Raw genomic sequence first — 24,881 nt, 5'->3', positions numbered from 1 at the left:
GTCCAATATAAGCTGTTACGTTGCCTAGAAACTTCCCTGCTATGTCCTCCAAAGCGAGCACAGGCAGGCAGGTGTGGGCGAAATTAGCCCGACTGAGGTCCCCCCAAGCCCCCTCTGTCTCCCCTGCCCCACCCTCGCCCACCCTCGGGCAGTGGAGTACCCTCCCTTCTCACTCTCGAAATCCACTTAAAATGAAGAGCAGAAAACACCCAAGCTTATGCGCGTCTTTCCTGCTTTTGTGAAGACATGCCAGGTTTCCTGTTTGCTAGTCTATGGGACTCTCATTCTCACTGCTTGTGGTAGTATATGACAGCTACACTCAGAATCACAAAATTAGAGCATCTCAGAGTTGAGTGATTTTCCCATGTTCACAGAGGCACAGCTAGCCCTCCCTCCGAGAGAAAATAATTCACTCACCCGTTCTTCTGACATGCCAGCAGCATAAAGCACCACTCTACTTTTAATAAATGTTTGCAACGAAAGCATAAATGAAGGAGAAATGTGGAAGCCTTGGAAAAAAGAGGCACCTTTGCTCAGGACACACTCCAGCTTCATCACAACTTTGGAGGTGTACGCTACACCAGCGACAATAACAATCAGGCAGCTCACCAAAATCGGTGATGAATTCGCTATAATTAGAAAGTCAGAAATTATGAACGTGTACCTGCAAGCCTGAGCCTGGCAAGGAAGGGAAAACGCTGCTATGGAAATGAGTTTAATTACTTTAGGGCAGGCAATGCTTGTGCTAAGGCAATCATCTCTGCAAGGCAAGGGAACCCCTAAATGCCTCTGACTTTTTGTTCCCCTTGAATGGAATACCACCACATAGAGTCCTCTCTTTCTTCCTGAAGCCTGCCACCCAGAACTGGGGGCCCGTGAAGAGCCTTCCCTCCTGGGGACAGCCAAGCGCAAGTGAACAATCAGCCTGTAGCCACCATCATCACAGAGCATTAAAAAGAAATTACAACAAATGCATTCTATGAAACACCCTCAGTAAACACTCATTACTGCTAAGTAACTTCATGATGATCGGCCTTCACCGTCAATTACACTTTTATTTGGGGGGGGCAGGTGGGTCAAGTTAGCGTACAATTTTATTTCTCTTTCTTTCACTAATCATTACAAATATGGTTTGTCCCATACACTTTGCCCTAAACATTAACAATACAATTTGAGATGTAAAGGAGAAGACCCAAAGGTTGATTATATCTTAAGAGACCAATTCTCTCTTGAAATATCTTTTGCTTTGCAGATTTTACAAGATCTATGCTGGGCTTCCAACTGAAATAATAATCAATAGCATCCACTCATTAAGATGCCATGGAGGATAAATTTGGGTAGACTGAAATACTAGCGGTCAATAAGAGGGAGGGGTATAGGGTACGGGACCTATACTTTCTTTTTATTTCTTTTTCTGAAGTGATGCAAATGTTCTGAAAATGATCATGGTGATGAATGCACAACTATGTGATGATATTGGGAGCTACTGATTATACAGCATGTATGGAATATATGTGTGTGAAGATTTGTCAATAAAAATATTTTTAAAAAAGAAAACTAATATAGGCTTCAGACTGAAAGAAAATATTTGCAATTTATATCTCTGATAAAGGACTTGTATCCAAAAATAAAGAGCTCTTACAACTCAAAAATAAAACAACATTTGGATAACATTTAAAAGAGAAAAGATGCCAAGGAGGAAAATCAGACAGGTTTCCTTCATCTGCTATACTCTCATTCTGTACTAGACATGACTCTTTGCTTCTTCTCTACTTTTATTGTCCTACTAAAACAGTTCCATCATTTCTGCTCCCGAGAGCAGTCATTTTTCTGTTCTCGATGTCAAACAAGGCAGCAGGGATACAGGGTCCAGAAGTTCTCATTCCATTAAGAAAACAGACAAATATACAATGGTCAAAGGCACAAGCCAATAGTGTTGACAGGAGAATGGACTGTGTTTTAGAGGGTCACAGGGCTAATTAGTTCTGCAGGAAGACAAAAGTAAGGATCAACACACACCCAGGCTGGGGAAGGTTTTGCAAAGGAAGTGGCATTTGGGCTGTGTTCTCACAGACAAGGGGACATAAAAGACACCTGGGGTAAAGGAAAAAGTATGGCGAGAAGCAGAATCCAAGTAAACCATACCTGAGCTAGGGCAAAGCGAGAAGCAAGTTCAGTGTGTAGGGCGAGCTAAGTCTGCCTTCAGGACACTCAGGTGGAGATGCGTGGTGAGGAAATCTGGGTGTCATGAGAGAGATAAGAGGTGCCAAGAGCAGCCAGGACAGCGGCTGAGGTCAAGGGAGGGGTGGCTTGGGAGGAGAAACCTAGGGGAGGCCTCAGGGGACCCTCTGCAGCTGCATGGGCCTTGGCGCCTGGCCCCTCGTTCTGGAATATTCTCTTCCACTTTCTCTTGCCCACACTTGGGTCTCAGACCTCAGCCTAAAACTCATTCCTCAGGGGTTCCTCCCTGCCCCCCCTTCTCCAGGGCTCTATAACCTCCTTTCACGGTGCTTGGCAGAAGTGGAATTCCAGCAGGTGTGTCATTACCACTCCGTGACCTGTCCCCACTGGCGCCGACTGCGCTGCTCTCAGCTTTGTCCTCCGTGTCACACACAAGATCCCCCACAGCCTCTCGGTGAACAGGGAGGAGCAGCGAAGACTGGGTGAAAACGGACAGCCAGACAGTGTAGGAGGGAACCTGGAAGGAGCAGCGTCCTCAGGGCCCAAGAAGAGGGTGGTCAGGAACGCCAAGGCGAACCAGAGAAGCACAATTAAAACTCCAAAGAAGCCCACTTCTAAGAAACCCATGGGGACAATGAAGACTTCCTGAGGCAGTAATTCAATCAGGTCAACTACGTGAATCGATGACAACGACTATCCATGACATAAAGACCAAACTGCTCAACTGGTATCCAGAGCCCTGCTCAACTGGGATAGATTTCCACCTTAACCCTACACACCTCCAACTCAAACCCTCACACTGGCCAACCTGACTTATTCCCTGTCTGCCGGATATTCCTACTGCTGTACCTTGGATCATCACAAATGTGCTGGCTTCTCAGCCCTCCAACCTGCCAAGCCCTGCAATTACTTCAGAGCCAAGGGAAAAGGCCAGTTCCTCATCCGAGGCCACCCAACCCCACACGGCCCTCGCCCACAGTGATCTCCTTCACCTGAAGTCATGAGCAGCTATGGTCTGGATCACCCACAAATGTCACCTGCCTTAAAAATGTACGTGCACTTTATCTCCCCTAATTTACCAGCAGGTTCCTTGAGAGAAAAACCATGTCTTTGACTCACTCTGGTCTGCTCAAGAGGGCTGCAGGGACAATTGGCACACAAGGAATGCTCATTTCCCTTTGGAACTCACATACTTAATCCAGCCGAGTTCCTGGCCTGTGCCCCCTCGCTGGTCCCCGTGAGCCACATGGGCAAGAGAGTGGGAGACCCTGCCTGATGCCGCTCAGTGCCTCTAGCCTCAGCTCCAATGCAACAGCCAATCCCATGGGCTCAACCTGAAAGTTGTAATCAGAAGAATCCCACCACTTTCCACCATCTCTACCACACCACCTTGATCCCAGCCTGGAGAATCTCCAGCCTGGCCCCCCCAGTTGTCTCCTAGCCCCCACCCCACTTTCTCCCTGGACCCCCTCTGCCTCTTCTCCACCAAGCCCCCAGGGGATCCTTCTGAAATTAAGTCAGGTGGGAACACGTAACCCTTGACCTCCAGGGAGTTTTATGGGGATGGAAGAAGGCACGTCTAGAAGCATCTAGGACGGTAGCTCCTGTCCTTCCTGTGCTCCACAGCGAGAAGCACGACGGAAGCTCTCCTCCCTTGGCCTCCTCGCAGCCTTCAGTTGTCAAGAACAGCTTTTAATCTAGTTGAACACAAAAGTCTGTGTCCTTGCCAAATTTCCCACTGATGTGTACCAAACGATGTATTAAAAAACAGAAGAACTGCAAAAAAAAGAAAAAAAGCAAAATATGAATGATGTTTTTCCTAAAAACACCCAAATCAAATCTGTTCAAATAAAGCCTACCATGTGGAAATTTATTTGTTTATTTATGGCTTGAATTCAAAGTCAACCATTGATGCTATTAGATAACTTTCGATGCAGTCATTTGGAAGAGACCTTTCCCTAGAAAACGCAGCTTTTTCATGTATCTTTGTGTAATTGAAAAGGTGCAAATGCAAAAGTCTCCCAGACCTGGGAATGCTAATTCCTACAAAGATGGGTGAAGAATCTGGCAAAATGGGAACCTCTCCCAACAACTGTAGTTAATTTTGTCTATTTTCTGTATGCCAGGGAAATCTGTGGCCCTGTGGTCTCACCTTCCATGCAGGAGACCCGGGTTCAATTCCCAGATCATGCACCCCTCCCACCCCCAAAAAAAGCACCACCAGAGAGGTCCACTTCTAAGAAACTCAATGGGAATGATTGAGACTTCCTCGGGCAGTAATTCAATCAGGTCAGCTACGTAAATCGATAGCAATGGCCATTTACAACATAAAGACCAAACCCCTCAGCTGGCATCCACGGCCTTTCCCAACCAGAATAAACCCTGTTCCTTTTTATTACTTGTTCCTTTTCCAGAGTATCCTGCAGTTTGGGTGTACCACAGTTTAACCACTGACCTACCAAAAGACATCTGGATTGTTTCTAATTTGGGGCTGTTATGAATAAAGCTGCTATGGATATTTGTGTACAGGTTCATGCATGAATCTAACTTTTCTTTTCTCTGTGATAAATACCCAATGTGCAATTGCTAGGTTGTACGGTTAAGTGCATGCTTAGTTCCACAAGAAACTGCCAAACTGTTTTCTAGAGTGGGTGAACCATTTTTATTTCCAACCTGCAATATATCAGTGTTGCATCTTATCTGCATCCTTGCCAACATTTGGTGGTGTTACTATTTTTAATTTTAACCATTCTGATGGGTATATAGTGCTTATCTCAGAGATTTAATTTGCATATCTCTAATGACTAATGATTTGAGTATCTTTTCATGGCCTTATTTGTCATCTTTCCATCCTATTTAGTGAAATGTTTTCATGGCTCTTGCCCATTATCTAACTGGATTATTCATTCTACTGCTGTTGAGTTTTGAAAGTTCTTTATATATTCTAGATACTGGAATCTATTTGGTTTGCAAATATTTTCTTCAGGTATATAGTCTGTCTTTTCATCCCCTTAGTGGGGTCTTTTGCAAAGCGTATGTTTTTAATTGTGACTTGTCTTTTCATTTCCTTAATGGTGCCTTTTGAAAGTAAAATTATTAAATTTTGATGAAATCAATGTTTTCTTTTATGGATCATGTTTTTGGTGCAAAAGCTAAGAAATCTTTCCTAACCAAAGGCCATGTACAAAATAAACTTTAAAAAGTTTTTCAGTTTTACCTCTTAACATTTAGCTCCACAATTCATTTTGAGAGCATCTGTGTGTGTGTGCAGTGAGATGAATCTAAGTTCATTGTCTTATATATTAAGGATATCCAATTGTTCCAGCACCATTTCTTTCATTTACTTATTTATTGTTTGTTTTTTTTTTTTGACTTAAACAACAGGAATTTATTGGCTTAAAGTTTGAGGCTTAAATAACTACAGTGTGCTTCCTTCCAGGGCCAGCAGGGTTTGGGTGCTGGCTGCCAGCACTTCTCGTCTCTCTGCCTCCCATCTCATAGCTTCTGGCTTATTTCTTCTCTTTCTCAGGCCACCAGTAACACAGTTCGAGACCCACCCTCACTCAGGTGGACCAACCCTAACTACAAATAACATCTTCACTATGAACTGACATTAGTGAATAAACTTGGAATATTTTGTTTGTAACAGAGACCATCAGGAGAAAGAAATAGGGTAAGATATTGGGTAATTGGAGCTGAAGGGATACAGACTGTGCAACAGGACCGGATACAAAAACTCAGAAATGGACAGCACAATACTACCTAACTGTAATATAATTATGTTAAAACACTGAATGAAGCTGCATGTGAGAATGATAGAGGGAGGAGGGCTGGGGACATAAATGAAATCAGAAAGAAAGATAGATGTTAAAGATTAAGATGGTATAATCTAGGAATGCCTAGAGTGTATAATAATAGTGAAATGTACAAGGTACAATTTTTAAAATGTTTTTGCATGAGGAAGAACAAAGGGATATCATTATTGCAGGGTACTGAAAATAGATGGTAATTAATATTTTAAAATGCCACCTTCTGTGTGAGACTAAAGCTAAAAATGTTTATTAGTTATAAAATTTATATTTTGACTAGAGCATTTCCTAATATAACTTATGTAGATAGTTTGATTGAATGTCATAAGTACTTGGAATCTCAGGTAAGACATGAGATTTTGATGGTTTGTCCACAGTGATGCCCCAATGAATCCCAGAGTGATTCGATCAGTGAGTGGAAAAGTATCTGCAAAGCCCCCTTCAGGGAGTGGTAAGAACGAGGAGAAATTCACCTTCCCCGAGTTGAATTCTTGATAGTCTCACAAGCAGTGTGGACAACCAAAGCTACAGGCAGAGCCCCCAGTCTTGGGGTTTGTTCATATGAAACCTAACCCTGCAAAGGATAGGTCAAGTCTACTTAAAATTTAGGCCTAAGAGTCACCCTCAAGAGAGCCTCTTTTGTTGCTCAGATGTGGCCCCTCTCTCCAGCCAATATGATGAGCAGTCTCACCACCCTCCCCCTCTCTACATGGGACATGACTCCCAGGGGTGTGGACCTTCCTGGCAACGTGGGACAGAGATCTTGGAATGAACGGAGACTCAGCATCAAGGGATTGAGAAAAACCCTAGAATGAGCTGAGATTTAGCATCAAGGGATTGAGAAAACCTTCTCGACCGAAAGGGGGAAGAGGGAAATGAGACAAAGTGTCAATGGCTAAGAGATTCCAGAGTCGAGAGGTTATCCCGGAGGTTATTCTTATGTATCAAGTAGATATCATCTTGTTATTCAAGATGTAATGGAGAGGCTGGAGGGAATTGCCTGAAAATGTAGAGCTGTGTTCCAGTAGCCACGTTTCTTGAGGATGATTGAATAATGATACAGCTGTCACAATGTAACTGTGTGATTGTGAAAACCTTGTGTCTGATGCTCCTTTTATCTATCTTGTCAACAAAGGAGTAGAACATATGGAATAAAAATAAATAATAAATAATAGGGGGAACAAATGCTAAAATAAATTTAGTTTAAATGCTATTGATCAATGAAAGCAAGGGGTACGGGGTATGGTAGGTACAATCTTTTTTTTTTTCTTTCCTGTGTTCGTTTTATTTCTTTTTCTGTTGTCTTTATGTTTCTTTTTCTGAATTAATGCAAATGTTCTAAGAAATGATGAATATGCAACTAAGTGATAATATTGTGAATTACTGATTATGTATGTTGTTTTATTTTGTTTCTTTATTTTTTTAATTAATAAATAACTTAAAAAAAAAACATCTTCACGAGGTCCCATCTGCAATGGGCTCACATCCACAAGAATGCAGATTAAGACTAAGAACACATCTACTTTGGGGCACATAATCCAATCCACTACACTTGGGTTACAAGAATAACATAATGCTACTAATTGTGATAGGAATTATAAAAGAAGGAACAGATAATTAAGAAGAAAGAATAGGGTTTTTTTCTTCAGCACCATTTCTTTAAAAAAAAAGTTGTCCTTTCCTCATTCAAGTACTTTGGTAGCTTTACTAAAAACGAGTGGACCATAAACGAACAGGCTTACTTCCAGATGCCCTACTCTGTGCCATCAGTCTTGATGCTGACAGGGGACTCAATCACGTCTGTCCTCCAACCAGGTTCTTTTCCAAACTTGTTTCATCTATTCTTGGTCCTTTCGTTTTTCCATAAGCACTTGAACTTCACAGACATATTTCTACTGAAAATATTTAATCATAAAATCAGATATGTAACTTTAGTCTATGCTAGAACCCTGCCTTTCATAAGAGTTCTCTCAGTGACAGCTCAAGCTGTCCCGTTGGTCTTAGATGAAATCACCTTCCTTCTCTCCGTCAACTGTCCACCAAATCATTTCAGTCATCACAAATGACTGAATGTCACTAAAACTAATCCCAACCACGAGAAAAGAAAAAAAATGTACATACAGAAAAACAAAATCTGGACTAAAATACTTAAAATGTTCTCGGTGATCACTGTTGAGTGGTGGGATTAGAGGAGACCAGTCTTTCTTCTCCTTTTTACATATTTTCCCAAATTTTCCAAAATATGCATATGGGCTATAAAACATTTTTCCTACTATAAAATGCATGGATTGTCAATCTTTAATTCTCCTTTTCTTCTAACCTCTAGTCTTTGATGGATAAATACAATGTTACCACCTAAGTTGTTAGTAGAATACATCAAAGTGTTTAAATCCATGATTCATGGAGTTTGCTTTTCCATTTCACAAAATCCGAGGTAAACCGACCAACTTCATTACTGCTCTACTTTATTCATTTACTGCTGTGTTTCATAAATATTCAGGCATCAACCTTGCTAGATTTATTCTGATCTTGATAAAATATATTTTATTTTTCCTCATTAGTCTGAAGTAATAAGCAAATGAGAAAAAACAACCAGTAGACAGAGGGAAATGAGATTTCATTTTCACTAACAGTAAATGCTTTTTTACATTTTTGAGAGTTGGTGTGAGTTGAGCACAATGAATACAGACATCTTCCTTAAATCATATTATTAACCAAGGGGTTTTGAACAGAAAAGTAATTCTACATGTCGGTGAAATAAAGTTTTGGCAAGAGTTGGTTCAGTGTTTAATGAAATGGTGAATGGAGTATTTCAGCAGCAGAATCTCTGCCTCTTCTCCATGTATCAGAAACTTCCTAGCTTCATTTACTTTGCCTAAACCCCAGGACCTATTGTTTCAGATATTACTGTTATAAGTACTCTCAGCTCCTTGTCCCCTTTTCTCCCTGACCTGGAGCGACCCAATCACCTCTACATTCTCTGCTGCTCTACCTGGGTTACTGAGCACTGACCCTGAAAACCATAAAGCTGGGACAACCGTGCTTTTGGCGATGTTAATTTTTTCAATGTCAATTGTCACCAACACTAATAGGACATTCCTTCACCTTGTTTTGGAGAGTTTCCTCTCCTATCAATTTGCAAATAGATCTGAGGGGACTCTATCTACTATTTGATGATGGTCATCCAAACTCTCTCTCAATGCATACAGAGCAAAACATCTGTCCAGGGGACATTCACGCTCTCAAATACGCAACAATGAGGTTTCAAGTTCAAGTTCTCAATATCATATCACTGGAATATTATTATGGGCCAGGAAAAGTCTGTAAAAAAGAAAACACATGTTCAAAGATGTAAAATGGGACTCCCCAGATCCTGTCCCATCCTTAACACATCTGACTCAAGAACATTCAGGTTGGAAAATGTGAACTTCCTAATTGGGATTAACAATACAAAGGGCCACCCAAGTGAGAGGGAGAAAAACAGAGGGTCACACTTCGTTCGCCATTGATTCTAAAAACAATCCGGGAAAAAAATCCATTTCCTCTCCATCACAGGCACCTTAAGAAAATATATTATTTTTTAGCACAAAACCCAATTTTTGAAAATACAAGGGGTCCTTAGACTAAAGGGCCCTCCCCACAAAGGAAGTCTGATCCATCAATTAAGGTTTGGGTTTTTCAGAGCCACCAAGCATGTACCCCAATCCTCCAGCCATTACTCACATGATCAAGTGCAAACTTTGCACCATACCTAGAGAAAACATGAAAGCCACGTTCTATACCCAAGAGACCCAAAGCTTCATTTCCAGATGCAAAGGAACACATTTGGGATGTGGTAAGACAGAGAAGCCAGCACATCTAAGGCCTGTGCTGAGTACGGAATGGCGAGGGCCCCAGTGGAGCTTATCCAGGATTCCACTATCCAGATGCTAAATCTACTGAGGTGAGCCAACAATGGCCTTAGCAGTATAGGAATTTAATTACAATTATGACATCAAGGGATGAGATATACATGCACCCATATTACCATGGATCAGTGGGAAAGCTGCTGAGTATCATCTTAAGAATTCATTTACCAAAGCAACATCATTGCTACATTAGTCATGGGATTTATAGTAATCTCACACGAAATTCACTTTTAACTGAACAAGTGTCGACAAGTAATGTGAGATTTTATGGTTCCTACCATATGCCATCTCTATAATATGACATTCTCTGTTATACTTCCACTGACTTACAGTTATAAATAATGCATCAGATTTGCTTTCATAGTTTTGCTAAAATCAGCCCCTAGACCAGGATATGCTAGAAAAGTTGTCTAAATTTACCTACCAAGTTATTTAATTATAAATTATTTTCAATAATTCTATTAATTGTGAACTAACATCAAGCTATTTAAATAAATGTTTCTTAAATGGCATTTAAAAGTAAGACAACAATAACCAGTGTATAAATGGTAATCTTCCCAGAAATAAGAATCTATCAAAGAAGTTAAGAAATGAAACCAGAAGATAAAAGAGGAATTAGTTTAATAAATATTTACTGACATCTTATTATGCGCCAGGCATTATTCCAGGTACCTGGGACACAAGGGTAGGTGTGGGAGACACTGCTGATGGTCCACCTAGCATGCATCCCCTCCCTCCTGAGAAAGCCCTGAAATACTTCAGCTGCTCACCTCTCTTCCAATGCATCCTATGGGGCTCAGAAGTTGACCCCAACCAAAGCTTCATGGCTGCATCTCACTGGTCGAAAGGTAATCAATCCCATTCCCTTTAGCAGTGCCGGGCTTAGGAATGGACCTGTGACCCAACCCCAAGAGTGCTTTCATGGGGACTTTGGGGAAAGGTCTTCCTTGATCTTCTGGAACCTTTGGGAAGCAACTCTCTCCTTCTGTAGCGAATGAGATGAAAGTCTTGGGACTACTGCAGCCATCCTGTGGAGGTCACCGCCAGGCACGTTCACACGGTAATGGAGGTGGATGCACTAGATAATGTCATCTGAAGCCTATCCTACCTCTCAGCTTCCATTTATGTGTTCTAATAAATCTCATTATTTAAGCAATCTTTGCAGTATGTTCTGCACATACATCTGAACAAAGCCTACTGATGCAGTGGGAAGACAGGCATAGCCGCTTTGCTTTAGAGTCTGTAATCCACAGGGGAACACAGCCACTGATCAAATATTCCCAGTTAGCTCCTCCCTGACGCCCTGTGCCCACAGCACACCTGGGTGTCCTCTCATCTCCAACTGGGTCTCAATAAAGACAAAATTAAAAAGTCTTAAAATGACTATCACCCAGAAAACAACTTCTGGGAAGAAGAGAAGAAAGAGGCAGAGACTAGGAACAAAATACTAGAGAGGCTAAATCCCTCCTCAAATAGCCCCATTTCTGCTGTTAGCTAAGCCATTTAAATAACAGCACCTCAGCATAGCAGTGTGTGAGGAGCTTTAGGAATTTGGTCCTTTCTGGCATTCTACCACCTATTCAAGGCTCATCAATTTTTAAATTAAAAAAACATTTAAGAAACAAAAACCAAAAAGAAAAATACATGAAAAACAAAAAAAGAAAAAAATACATTTGAAACAAGTTTTAGAAGGCAAAACGTCATGAATAAAACACATTCTAGACCATTACAAATAACAAACCTATAAAAGAATCATTTAAGACATAATTGTTGTAAATCTTTTATATAATTCCTACTTGTTGATGCAGTCTTAAAATCAATTAACAGAAACTTTTTTTCATGAAGTTAGAGTTTTATCTTCCTAATTAACCCCTAAATTGTTTAAACGGTCTTGAGTGACAGCAAGTGATCAATTATAGAATTCAGCTGGACCTTTTTCTCCCCTGGAAGAAACTAAATCCATATAAATCCAATGGTGCATATTTACTTACACATTCTTTTTCCTTCTACAATAGCACAGACTAAATTAATCCTTTGGAAATTAAACATTGACATGAATTCATACCACTCAACATATTGGCTTATTACAGCAGCAGTGTAAGGACATTCCCATTCCCAGGTTAATAAAACAAAACAGGAATCCATTTGATCTAGGTTTGGAACTTCTCTAACACAAGAACGTATCGTTGCAGCTGGGTTCATTTAATACCTTTTTACCAAGTACCTCCGACATGCCAGTCGCAGAGCTAGCTGTGGGAGGTACACTGGTCTCTGCCTTCATAGGGCTCAGTTTTGAGGGAGAGACAATAAAAGAACCACGCAAATAAACATGAATTACAATTCTGTTAAGAACTTCTACAAAGGAATGGTTTAGGGAGTCTTACTTATTTCAGGATCATTGATACCAAATCAAGGCTCCTTAGAGCAAATCCACTTAAGCTAGAAAATATGTTCATAGTAAACTGGGAAACAGAATAATTTATGTATGAACTTCCACAACTGTCCCCACTGATCCAGGCCTCCTGTATCTAAGTTCTGGATAAATCCATCCTATGGTGAGTTGGGGCTGGCCCTGTGTGACCAACGCTTGAAGCACTGATGCGATGTGACTTCTGAGGCTGGGTCATAAACGGCACAGCATCTTCTACCATGCAGCCCCTAATCACTACCATACCATGAGGACACGCAAGGAGCTCCATGGAAAGACCCACATGGAAAGGAACTGAGGCCTCCAGCCAACAGCCATCCCCAGGCTACACGAGTGATCAGACGACAGTGGCCTCGGCTGGTATATGACTGCAAGTTCATGAAAGACCCTGAGTGAGGACTAAGTCAAGCCCTTCCAGAATCCCTAGTGGAAACCAGGGGCACATAATAAATGATCACCATAATTTTAAACCACTAAGATTTTGTGTGATTTTTACCCAACATTAAGTAAATTGAACATTAATCTTGAAAATGGCAAGGGAAAATGAAAAAAAGTACATTTCGTTTAACACAAGAATACTTAAGAAAATATTTCTTAAAACTAAAATTCAAATCAAACGTTGATCAGCAGACTAGATACTTCTCCAAAAAATTTAACAGCATAACACAAAATGCTTACTTTCACAGCAACATAATAAAGAAGGTGATTTTTCGTGAAAAAATAATTTCAAAAGATTCTTTTTAATTCTCTAATTTCCAAATGATTTTATTTTGAAGGTCCTTGACCATTTCATCTTTCTCAATTATGAACAGGTATAACTCCACCAATTATTATCATTACATGTGATTCAATATCAGTGTCATCAAACTCATGAAATTCTGCCTTGCTGACAATTTTGTAATTTTACCTTAGAACCATTTGTACTACATTGTTGTAAACATTCAACAATCAGCTAGGGATTGATGGTACAAGATACTGATAGGACAAATGGGGACAAATGCTTGTGTTAAGGCAAAAGATCTATTAGAGTAGGAAGTAATTTTATATGTGTTCAGTTCATAAATATTTTCCAATTATGATGATCAAAGCTTCCTTATTCAACCTTCTAAAATACTCTAATAATTAATATTCAATATTCATGACACGATTTATAGGAGGACTTGATCTAGCTCCAAATTACTTAGGGTATGAGAAGGCTTCTGTGGGGAATGGGCATTTGCCCTTCTATCTAAATGATTAGGGCAGGTTGACTAAAAGAGAGGTGAGAAAAAACACATCAGGGAGAGGAGACAGAATGTGCTTTAGAGTCTTTGGAGGGAAGAAATGTTCCCTCACAGCATGTTCAAGAACTCAAAGATTATATCATTGAAATATATTGTTGCTTCCTGAATCTCTTTGCTTCCACTTAGTACCATTTTCCTTCTGCTTAAATAATTCTAATATTTATTTTAGTACAGATCTACTGATAATACATTTTCTCAGTTTTCTTTGTCTGAAAATATATTATTTTGCCTCGATTCTTGAATATTTTCACAGGATAGAGAATTCTAGGTTAGCAATTATCTTCCTTCAGCATTTTTAGGACATCATTCCATTGTCTGCAGGATTTCATTAGATTTCTTGAGAATTAGCTCTGTCTTATTGTTGTACTGTTGAAAGCTATATGTATTTAGGATTTGTGGGGTTTCTTGAGCCTATGATGTCTTTCATCAGATTTGGAACATTATCAGCCACTTATCTCTTCAAATACTGCTTCTGTTTCATTATCTTCTTCCTCTCCTCTTTTGGGACTACAATCAAATGTACTTTAGATATTCTCATTATGCCCATATATTATCCCCTATCCTCTTTATTATATCTTATTTTTCCTCTCTGTGCTTCAGCTTAGATATTTTCTATTGAACTGTGTTCTAGTTCACTAATCTTTTTTTCAGCTATGTCTAACTGGTTGTTAAGCCAGTTTATCTTTTAATTTCAGTAACCTTATTTTCAATTCTACAAGTTCCATTGTTTCATTTTACGGTATACAGTTTTATACCAAAGTAATTTATTTCATCCTCTAATTTCTTGAACAAATTAATCACAAGCTTTTTAAAGAACATGTCCATTGGCTCCAATATCTAGGTGACTGGGACTCTGCTTCCACAGGACTACTGTTTTGTTTTATTTTGTCTTCTCTTGGGCTTGGGTCATTTTATCATAACTCCTGGTATGCCAGGGAAGTTGGACATTTTTAATAAAAAAGAAAGAGAGATCATTTGAAGTTCTAAATGATATACTATCTTTCTCCAGACAGAATTTACTTTTGATTCTGGGAGGGAGTAGGAATTAAGCTCATTCAAAGCTGGGTCTCAAACACTGTAAGGACTAATCCAGCACTTCGGAGGTCTCAACTGAAAGCTTAGCTTCTTTTAAACAGATCCCCCGTTCCTTAGTGCTTAAATTCCATTTTTGACGCGCCCTCCCCCCCCCCCAGGGGCCCCAGGAGACTGCACAAAATTTGCTCAGCTTCTCTGCCTCTCAATTTCTTCACCACAACTTTAGAATAAGTAAGTGCTTTGGGGGCAAAAGTGAGAGCAAATGTTGAGTTCATGTTTCTGGGTCTCCCTTCTCTCGGGGGTCTTGGCCTACCTTGGCTGCCTCAGTGGTTCTTGAACTTCACACAGAATTTTTAAAATAGTTCATCTAGTTGACCCAGATTTTTACTGTTTACTCTCAGGAAAGTGGATTAAGGTTAAGAATATATTTGTATTGGGGTACATAATTCAATCCAACACAATACTTATTTCACAAAAACCAGCTCTCCTCTTATTCCATGTCTGCACCTGAGCAGTTAAGAAGCACAGCTGCAGACAATACACCAACTGTGCCAGTCTCCCCTGGGATGCACGACCACAACTCTCAAGTAGACCCTCAGCACTGCCTAGTCCCGCAGGATATCACAACTCTAATCAATTCACTTCCCCACTCCCCAGAAGGACTGTTTTGCACCTCTTCTCTCCCCTCAAACATCCCAGATGGCAAACTTGCTTATTTTACAAAGAAACAAGAAGAAATCTTAAAAGGACTAACTTGTCTTTCAACTTCTCTATCTCTCAACTAGTGCATGCAGACATCTGCCCCTATGTAAGATGATCCTCCTTGTGCAACGCATCTCAGTCTTCTTGCCTATTCAATGACTTGTCTCCTAGTTCTCTTCAGGGTCATTGTTATACGCTACCAACCTGCTAAAGTCTCTCCTATCTTAAGAAAGTGACCCTACATCTTTCCCTGCACCCATCTATCTACTACTTTATTTCTCTGCTCCCCTTTAAAAACAAACTCCTTATACAGGGAGCCAATACTTGCATTTTCTGCAACAACCCCCATCCCTGACAAAGCCCACTCTCGTCAAGCTGCTGTCCCTAGATTTCTACTGATACCATTCCTGGGGCAATCAGAAACTTCCCTGCTCCAAAATCCAAAGGCTGATTTTCACCTTACTTGATATGTCCTCATCTAACTTGACTTCTTGGTATTTGACACAGCTATTCACTCGTTCTTCTTTTAAAATACTTTCTTCAATTAACTTTCAGATATTACACTCTCCTGGTTTTCCTCTGACCTCACTGGCAGTCATTTTCTTGTCTTCTTTGTTACATCCTCTTCTTCCAAACCTCTAAACCTTGGGGCTCCTTCTTGGCAATCCCAAGCACTCCTGTAGTTTTAAATATACATATGGCTATCAATTCCAAATTTCCCAGCCTTAATCACTCACCTTCACAAATCCACCCTTGAATGCCTCATACAGATCTCAAACTTAACATACCCAAACAAATCTTTTCCAATTCTTCTCCAACTAAGTAAAAAGCACCACATCTACCCAGTTGCTCAGTACAAAAATCTAGGTGTGCTTCACAATTCCTGCGTCTTCCCATCCCATCACCTCGAATCCATCAATGCCTCATAACCCACTCCTCCTCAGCTACTCCACGCCACTCATCTATTTCCAGTCCCCTTGTGGAGAAGGTTCCCGACTGGGCTCCCTGCAGGCCACTCTCCACACAAAAATCACAGTCACCCTTTGAAAACATGACTCGGATCCCACACTGCCCTCACTGAAACTCTCCACTCTACTGTCACAATTGGCATGAACTCCATGCCCCAGGAGAATACACAAGTCAGACATGGTCTGGCTCTTGCCGACTGCGGTCTCAACCCTCTCTCATACTGTTCCAGCCCCATGGTCTGCCTCCTGGCCTTTAATCACAAATGCAGGGTCTTTACACCTGGACCACTCATCCCACAACTATCTGAATGGCAGATTCATTCACATCAATGTCAGTTCTCTGAAGAGGTCTCCCCAGATCCATGTAAGGCCCATTCAGCTCACACGCCCTACCTCTTTATCCTGCCTATTTTCTAAACAGAACATATCGCTCTGTAATATTATCATTTTATTTGGTTCTTGCTTGTCTGGGTTAATGCCTGGCTCCTCCCACTAAAATATAAGCTCCATGAAGACAAGGATTTTGCCTTCCTTGTCCACTACCATATCCCAGTGTAGTGGCACATGGTAAGCACTCCACATTTGCTGGATGAATACAAGAATGTAAATCTCAGCAAAGTAGAGAGCCTCTGTATGTTCCCTCATTCTTCTCCTGCTCTCATGACTATCACCATCATCTAGTACAGGCATTTGTTATTTAATGCCCCTATTCAAAACCTTCAATGAACCATGATAACCTACAGGATAACGTTTAGATTTCCATACCTAATATTAAAAGATATGCATCATCAGGACACAAAGTAACCCTTGAGCTTTAACTTCCACATCTCCCTTTATGGTAGATTGAAATATATACCCCAAGAAAGGACACCTTCTTAATCTTAATACACACCCTTCTGGGTGTGAACCTATTTGTAAATAGTATCTCTGAATATGTTAAGGTTGGTCAGGAAGTGTACTCATTTGTGAATTGGATCTTCTAAAATCCTACTTAGACAGTTCAGCTGAATCAGGACAGACCTGCATCTGAATTACTGGAGGCCATATAGAGAGAAAATTAAAGAGAGAGGAGCGAGAAGCTGAAAATTAGAGGAACCTAAAAGAGCAGACACAAGGAGAGAGAGAGAAGGCCCAGTGACAGAAGGCAGAGACAGCCAAAATCTGAGACAGGTTGACCCCAGAATGTCACAGACTCTGGGGAGAAAACATGGTCTTTCTCCTCCTCAAGTGAAGCTCTTTGCCAAATCACTTAGATAATGGAAATGATACCAAAGTTATTTATAATATCAATGCCAGTACCCTAATTCTCTGACACAAGAGACAACAGATTCCTGTTAAGTCAATCCATTGTATGGTATTTGCCATAGCAGCCTGGCAAACTAAGATATTCTTATATAATCCTTTCATTCTTATTGCAATTACAGCATAGTTTAAGGAAAGAAAATAGGCCTGTGGTCCAGAGACCCTCAGCCCCATTCCTTACCAGCCATGGGTCCTATAACCTGCGAGTTCATCTACTTGGCATGAAGTTACACAGATGTCACAAAATAAAGTAAATGAAAGCAGTTGTAGCACTGAGTGGATACTTAATAAATCTCAGCTGCCTCATCAAAAATGGTGGGGACCATCTCTCTCTTATGTCTGTATTCCCAATACCTTGCACAGTGCCTTGGACACATCGAAAGCTCAGTAGATGTTTGATGACAATGTACCAAAATTCCCTCCTTTACTCTCAAAAGCAATTAGAATATGATAGAAATCATGCCATAAGTTTATAAGGTCAAAATTCCTCCCATACGAAAGCTATACCAAGATTTAACATGGGGAAAACTCAATAGCATTCATGGGAAGGCGGATAGGAGAAGAGTTTCAAAGTAACCCATTTTCTTCTTCCAGAAAATCAACACTGGTCCTTCTTCTACATTCACACATTTCAGCTCCTAGCTCTGCCACTGCCAACCAGACTATCCAAGTTAGTGTCTGAACCCAAACCACCCATCTCTTTCCCATGAGCTGCTCTAGAAACTCCTAGGTCTTTCTAGTCTCTATCCCTACTCAAGTGCAACTCTAACAAGACACAATCAAACTCAACCAATCAGCAAGCGTAATCACCTGTGAGGTACCAACATTTATCACCATGGACAACCACTGGAGGAGAGGGTGGACGGTGCCACTGAGAACTTCACTGCAGGAGACATGGGCAGCGCCATGGACGGCGCTCCTTTCCACCCCATGGTCCTGTGTCCACCCTCCCATTTTCCAGCGTTCAATCTGCCTCTTCAAGTGAAGTCATTTGCCAAACCACTTAGAAAAGAGAAATAATATCAAAGTTATTTTTATTTTGCTCCACAAACAATAGACATTTCATTTGGGTCCTCCTTAAGGCCTAAATTAAACCATTCCTTTTCAATCTAGTCATATTCTACATACTTTTTTTTTTTTTAGGTGCATGGTCTTGGAATCGAACCCGGCTCTCCCACATGGAAGGCAAGCATTCTACCACTGAACCACCCGTGCACCTGCTACATAATTTTTACTAATGCAGTCAAAGAAACCAGAGTCTGCATCAGCCTAAGGAGGGACTATTTTAAAGCAATTCAAACACCTGCTGATAACCCAAACAGTTTCTATATGGCACAGAACAGGAAAAAGAAACACATACCTGCACACACAATGTAGAAGTCTACTCCCTCAGCTTTTAATTTTAATTCCTTTTTAACAAATCCCTATGAATACTACTGAAAGGAGAAAACATCCTTCTTCCCAATGATAAACGATTAACAAATGGACCAATGCAAGTCCAGCCATTACAGAGTTGTTTTCAGCATTAGTTAAAAAGCTTGGAGATCAGGCTTTAATTACTTAGCTTGGAAGATGTAGAAACCCAGATATGCGAAGCTGCCACATAAGACAACATATTACAGAATAATAAATTAAACAGATGGCAGTGTGAATTTTCACCTGACCAGGCTAAAATACACATCCCAGATCCTCTAAGTTCTTAATTTGAGAGAAAAAGGCTGTTTTCTGACATCCATTTCCTTCTGTTTTCCCTTTAAATCAGCCCTTGTGATGCCTACATCTCTGTTACAGGCAGGTAATGAGGAATGATATGAACAGACAATGGTTTGAATTCCTAGAAAGCACTGGAGCACTAATCGAGAAATGAGGCAATTACCTAGTATTTGTATTCATCTTTTCAGAGTTCCCTTTGAAGGACCATAACCATCTTAGGACTTCAAATCTCCAGGGCCCTTGAGTCTGAGCAGACATCACGGATGCTGGAGACGAGGCTGTGCAGAAAGGCCCAGATGTGTAATCGCTCCCCGGACCCCTTGTGGGGCAAGAGAAAGAAAAGACACCACTGCAGTTGGCAAAGCGCCGAGCCTGGGACGCAGGTGCCGGGAGCTGCCCGAACCCCCAGGCCGCCACAGGGGGCCTGTGACAGTGGCAGGTGGTGCTCCCGCTGAGATTGCCACCGTTTTCCTGCTCATTAGCATTGGAGCCAGCTGCCCAGGGAGGGACTGGAAGGCACTGGGAGGTACTCTTCATGAAAAATTAACATGCCATCAAGGGACGGATTCCCCCACCCTCATCCATCAGGGGCCTGTGACGGACAAGGGAGGACCCCTAGTCATGTTCCATTCGCTTTGGAAGTAAAGATGGCCAGGAATCCAAAATGCATAAGAGGAGCTCTCCGATGGTCTCCGATGGTTTGTTCCTAGTTTTGTTGTCAAGAATACAGTTTGGCTCATTATCCAGGAAATCACGAGAGAAGCAATGACAACGCACCGCAGGAGCTGAGTGTGTGAGCGCCCGTCACTGGGCTCTGGCGCCCGGTGCTCCCAGGATCATCACCGGGGAGGAATCCCGTCACCTGCTCCCCAAGAAGCTGCTCTTTCCATGCCACTGCAATCAATGGGTTAATTTTAAGTGGAAAACCTCAGAATTACTATAAGCCATCTCCTATGCAGGAGATACCACCATCAGCCAGTGCCCTGGGTATTACACAGCACACGTTATATGTTCTCCCAATTTAAATTGTGCAGTCCATGGTGGAACTTGGTGCTACAACAATTTGTATAACGAAGCTCAGCCTCTCATTATCAAGCACTTACAGAGAAATAATAAAGTCAGGCTTGGAAGCACCACTGGCTGAGAAGAGCATGGCAATTTGCCAATTTACCACAAAGATTTAATATTTTCTGGGTGTTTCATCACTTTAATTGGACTGTGCCACGGGTGAGGGCCTGACCCACAGGGCTGATGAAAGATCTAGAACTAGAATGCAAATGAAAGGGACTTCAGTGAGCTCCACGCCCAGGCTTCCAAGAAATGTTTCCATAAGCCAAGGACTGCTGCCTCCCCCACCACTCAATCTTCTATAGTGCTTATTAGAGTAGCAACCCAGAGCTACTCAGCCAGAATCTCAGGAGAACGGACCCAGCAATCTGTAGCTGTAATGCTCATGCTCATTAAAACTTTCCCCTGAGCTACCCACTGCCCCCTTCTGAGCCAAAGAGCTATGGATGCCAACATCTGCTTCACAGGTGGCTCTGCTGAGTAGACACACACACGCATACTCACCAACGCACACTCACACCCATATGCACATACTCTCACACCCATGTGCACACACACACAGCACACACAGTCTTACACTTCACATACACACATACACATATTCATACATACATAGTCATACACACGTAACATTCACACCATCATGCACACTCACATATACACATACACAGCCATATACACTCACATGGCCATATGCCTGTATATACATATATGCACTCACACGCCTACACACAGTCATACAAACACATACACACACACACATTCACACACACACACACACACACAACTCACAGAGTCATATACGTCCAACTTACGTTTCAACCACTCCTTTTATTTCAGACTTTAAGAACAGATAACAAATACGGTTTCATATTCTTCAAGAGCTGCCATGTCTACACAACCACCGTGAATGCAATTAACATTATTAAATTGTATTCTGGAAAGTGATTAAAATGGGAAATTTTAGTTTCTATAAATTACTAGAATAAAAATTTTTAAAAGACTGTATAACACAGTCTTTTTTGTGAACTCTAATGTAAACTATGGACTATAGTTAATCATACAATTTTAATAATGTTGTTTCATCAATTGAAATATATTTCAACAAATATACCAAACTAATGAAAAATGTTAACAATGGGGAAAGGGGGCTGGTATATGGAAACTCTGTACATATGTATATAAAAGAATTGCTGTGCCTGTATCTAACTAAAAATGAAATTACTGGCAGATGTCAGCCTTGTTCATGGGAGAAAAACAAAAATATCAAAGGACAACACAACGAAAAAAAACCATGGGTCACTGACTTAGAACCATGGTTCCTATTTGCTGGCTACCACCTCACACTCCTCCCTCCCTGGGGAAGCAGCCAATTTCCCCCAAAGGAAGACACAAGTGAAAGTGCCAAAATCGCTAAAGTGATCGGCTGCGTGTCAGATGTGAAGGCCGTGAGTGGGATATTTTTGTTTGGTGAGTTTAAAGCCCTAAACTCCCTAAGCCAGCACAATTGCAGATCTACACCTCTTAAACCTTCCCTGGTGGGAGCTCGGGCCATCGGCAGTCTACCCTCACAGGGCTTTAAAATTACTGGTCTTCAGCTATCAGGGAACGAATTTTAATTTGTTGCACCAATTGCAACTTGTTTATAATTTAATGAGCAGTTGGTAAAAATTTTTAAAAGCCACATATATATATATATATATATTTATTTATTTATTTACTCCACAGCTTCTTAAAATGCTTTTCAAATAAGACTGAGATAATCAAAGTCCCCTAGTTCTTTGCAGGTAGCCAAAAACTGGATCATAAATCATAGACATTCTAAACTTTATTCTAAGAAACTGGACCCGGATTCCTCGTTGCAGATCCTAAAACATCAGCTTGAGCCCCTCGCCCCCACCCCCCTCACAAAATTCCTCATCCCCTGAACTCCTAATTGCTGGCAAGACCTGGGACACTCATTGTAGTCTGCTCACATCCTGGAATTGTCACCCCTTGTTATTTACTTTTAATCAATCTCACTCCAAACAGGGTCTGAAGCAACTTACACAATTCATTATAAATATTTTATCACCTCAAATAGACAATAAGCTCATACAATGCTCAGAGCTGTAAGGCTTATTTTGGCTCAAAATATTTTACTGAAACCCTAGACTGTTCTGTGTCCCTGTGATTCCTGTACTTCTACACATGGCATTATGAAATAAATACAGGTTTTTATTTTTGGACACCCTATTGGGGGAAATGAGCACCTTTCCCCGCATCCTTTCCCTGCTGAGGGCACTGAAAGCTGCTCGGTTTTGCTCTGTGGACACCACAAAGGCTTGCTTATTTCTTTCAGGGTCTCCATGGAACACTCCATCAGGCAGTTTAGCTTTTAATCATTCAAAGGACATGTTCTTATGGAAATGAATGCAACAGAAGCTCATTGCATTTCATTATTCTGAAATAGCATGCTAAGTCTACTAGCCGCCCTTCCTTGATGAAAAGTACCAGGAACTTCAAATGTGCTTTTCAGAGAAGACAGCTAACCCAATACCCCACGGCACTTCAGGAGCACACCTTGTCCCAACAGCCAGCTGGGTCTAGGGGGTGCATGAAAAACAGTGACTTTACGCTCCCCCATGGGACGGTCCCAGAGTTGCAAAGGTTGACCAGTTTTATCTCTAAGTCATCAGGCTAGCCATCTTACAGCTGGGTTTAGGAAGTTGGGAAAGACACACAAGGCAGATACGACACGCAGGAGAAACTCAAGAAACAAATGAAGTCAAGGTCTCAGAGACGTGAGTATCCTTCAAGAACCTGCTGCGGTCCCACCCAGGTATGGTCAGGGCCTGCTGCATCACAGCAGGGGCACCCATCGTCTCCGGCCTGAACCCCCAGGAGCCAGGAAGCTGGGCAGGATCTACAAGACAAGAGGTGCCCAATACTTGCCGCTGGGTATGCCGAAGCCCAAAGCTCTCCCAGACATGCAGACATTTTGATCTATGTGGGTTCCTTTGATAACCTGAAGCCAGGTTCGTCTTATTTTCCCCATTAGATGGTGCAGACAAGCCCACTTTCCTTTTACTATAAAATACCGGCTGTGTTTACCATGCACTAACAAGTGTCCTATGGTGGCCCCACAGTTGGTGCATGTCGGTGAGAGCGCTCCCTGCACTTGTGAACACGGGATGGGGCGGGAGTGCAATGGTCTGAAATTCACCTGAATGGATCTTCAAAGATTCCCCAAGTGGACAAAGTGCAGACAAGGAAAAACCTGAGTTATGAGGATGCAATTAGGGCCTCCCAACTGTGACTTCTGAACTCCAGGGAAAGAACTGCATGGGGGCTGGGAGCTGAAAGTCAACTTCATATTAAAGTGGGTCTCTTTTCAGAAGCACCTAAAACTACTCTGGCACCTGTGAGACATCACTCTTCCATAAAAAGAGTTCTCTTTTCCTCACTGGAGAGCCTACTATGTGCCAACACAGGGTGACAAGTCCACAAAGCTTTTCAGCACACACACAGCAACTGATCCAAAACTGCCCCTAGTTACCATCCTTTCACGTGGAAGATGTTAACCCCCTCCAGGTTCAGGCTGAGTTAAAACGCACCCCCAGCTCAGGTGCTCAGGCGCCTGTCACGAGACTCTGGGCGTCTGCAGAGGGGCGGAGGGTGGGAAGGGCTGGGCGAGATGGTGACCCGTGTCCATCTCCACCAGCTTTCCCATTGGCCCTGGGCTGGGTGTGTCCCTCAGAGCACGAGGCTAACTGAGTGTGAGGCTGCAGAAGCCTCCAGAAGGCATGGATCAGAAAAGGGAGTGCGCTCTAATAGGGAACAAGGTGCTGAGGTGGAGGTCCAGTCTGCAGACCAGCTCCTGATAGAAGCTCAACTGCCTCCAGGACGCAAGGACAGCTGAAAGGAGGATGCCAAGCAGAAAAGGAGGACGGGAATTAGACCTGGATGGGACTCTGCCTTACCCGCCTTCAGATAAAGATGAAGCCTAAACTCTCTCCTCCATTGCTGGGATGGGTCAGAACTGAAGTCGAGAGAGCACGTGAATGACTTTGTTTGTATTTTCCATACTTTCATCTTTTTTGCTCTCTCTCAGTACAATAACAGCAATTATTTAAATACATAATTTTTGAAATTATAAAATGAGTAACAACATTGTTGCACATTTGGGAAATAGCAAAAAAAGGAGATTTACCCATAAAACCATCATTTTAATAGGAAATATTATGTATTTCTTCTTCTTCACACCTGTTAACCAAAATCATTTTGTACATAAAATTCTGATCCCTATTTTTCAGTTAATGCCACATTCAATTCTTTCCATGTTACAATAATCTTCAAAATCATCAGTTTTAATGGCTAAATAATTCATCCAGGGGATAGCTCACAGTCCCTGAGCTATTACGCCGTTCCCAATTTTTCACTATTATGAAGCAATAGTAAATACCCTGTGTATAGAGGTTTTTCTGTTTGTTTGTTTTTTTACT

At 41.6% G+C, this 24,881-nt stretch overlaps 1 protein-coding gene across 2 annotated transcripts in view; it reads right to left on the bottom strand.

Moving 5' to 3' along the window:
• Positions 1–24,881, bottom strand: part of MTUS2 (microtubule associated scaffold protein 2) — a 565,128-nt gene that overhangs the window by 505,361 nt on the left and 34,886 nt on the right. The gene's annotated exons all lie outside the window — the stretch shown is intronic.

This window comes from Tamandua tetradactyla, chromosome 4 (assembly GCF_023851605.1).
Source record: "Tamandua tetradactyla isolate mTamTet1 chromosome 4, mTamTet1.pri, whole genome shotgun sequence".
Classification (NCBI taxonomy): Eukaryota; Metazoa; Chordata; class Mammalia; order Pilosa; family Myrmecophagidae; genus Tamandua; species Tamandua tetradactyla.
This window is presented reverse-complemented; position numbering and strand designations above follow the sequence as displayed.